A 1,777-nucleotide genomic window follows, 5' to 3' on the forward strand; every position below is an offset into this window, starting at 1 on the left:
GGGGGTGGGGGTGAGGGTGGGGTAAAAATATTGAATTTAAAAACAAACTTTAAATTTTTTTTTTTTTTGGGGGTGGTTGGGAGGGCTGGTTTGAGGGTAGGGACCAAATAAATTGATTTTTTCAACAATTTTTTTTTTAATTGGAAGTTGGGAGAGAGTTTTGGAAAATGTTTTCCTTAAGTTTTGAAGGAAAGTCATTTTCCTTAAATTTGAGGAAAATGAGTTGATTTGGAAAACATTTTCCAAAACATTTAACCCAACCAAACATGAGAAAATTGGAAAACATTTTCCGGAAAATGTTTTCCTTCATACCAAACATACCATTTGTTCTTATTTGATGGTAAACACTTGTGTATAGGATAATAATTCTTAATCATAAAGTTACCAGAATCCCTATCAATAGCACCATAGCACAACCATTTGCATTTTTCTTTGAATTTACATTTAGCTCTCACTCTATGAGCTTCATTAGGCCTTAACTTAATTTGATAATTTTTTTCAACAACATATTTTGCCAAAGCCTTTCTAAATTCCTTAGCATTCTCAAAAATCATTCCAAGTTCAAAAATAGCAACAGTACATTGATCATCATACTTGACCTTTTTGCTCTTTCTTCTGCCTGGTAGATCAACACCTCCAACAACTTCTGCATATTATCAGTGCTATCATCACTATCACATTCTGAGCTATCAATATACTTCTCATCTCCTCCCAATCTGCCAACATATCTAACCTTTTTATTTATTCCAATATCTTCAAAACTTCTATCCACACCAGCCTCACCTATTGGTACTTCTTTAGTTATTGTTTTCTTCTCCCTATCTTTTTTCTTCCCAAGATTATGATTTCTTTTGTTTCTCCTTTCAGCCCTAAGGGATCTCAATTCTTCATCAACGTCTGAATCATCTTCATCTGGAATAACATCTACATCTGTGTCACTACTAGGCAAATCTGATTCAGCTTTATTCTGATTTATATCACCTCCAGGCAGTTCTGTATCAACTTCATTCAAATTTGAATTATTCTCCACAGTTCCCTCAGTATTTATGACAAAATCTCAATTTACATCTATGAATGGAGAGAACTGACTTAGGAGAAATAGAGAGAAACGAAAGAGATGATCTTATTCATTGATCATGCTTATGGAGCAACTGTACATCAATATATATAGTTCAGCTAATTTCCTAACTACATTTACAACCAATCAGAAATGTACACCTGTCAATCTAACAGAATTAGTTATACTTAACTAACTAATGAAGCTGAAAACTAACTAACGGAATCAAGTCACGCCTCTGTCCACATTATCTTCAATACTCCTCCTCAAGCTAGGTGTGGTGAAGACATTCAAAACACCTAGTTTGGATAGTAAAAAATCATGTTGCAACTTCCCCAAAGCCTTTGTCAGTATGTCTGCCAGTTGGTCTCCTGTGGGAATATAGATAGTGCTAATCAACCCTTGTTGAATCTTTTCTCGAACAAAGTGACAATCAATTTCAATGTGCTTAGTTCGTTCGTGGAACACAGGATTTGCAGCAATTTGAATGGCTGCTTTATTATCACAAAATACAGCTACTGGTTCTTCAACTTTGATGCCTAACTCTTTAAACAAGTTTGTCACCCACACAATTTCAGCTGTTAGACAAGCTAGGCTTCTATATTCTGCTTCTGCAGAGCTTCTTGAAACTGTAGGTTGTTTCTTCGACTTCCAAGAGATAAGAGAATCTCCCAATTTTAACAAGTATCCACTAACTGATCTCCTTGTGTTTGGGCATGC

The sequence above is a fragment of the Solanum stenotomum genome, chromosome 6, assembly GCF_019186545.1.
Source record: "Solanum stenotomum isolate F172 chromosome 6, ASM1918654v1, whole genome shotgun sequence".
Taxonomy (NCBI): domain Eukaryota; kingdom Viridiplantae; phylum Streptophyta; class Magnoliopsida; order Solanales; family Solanaceae; genus Solanum; species Solanum stenotomum.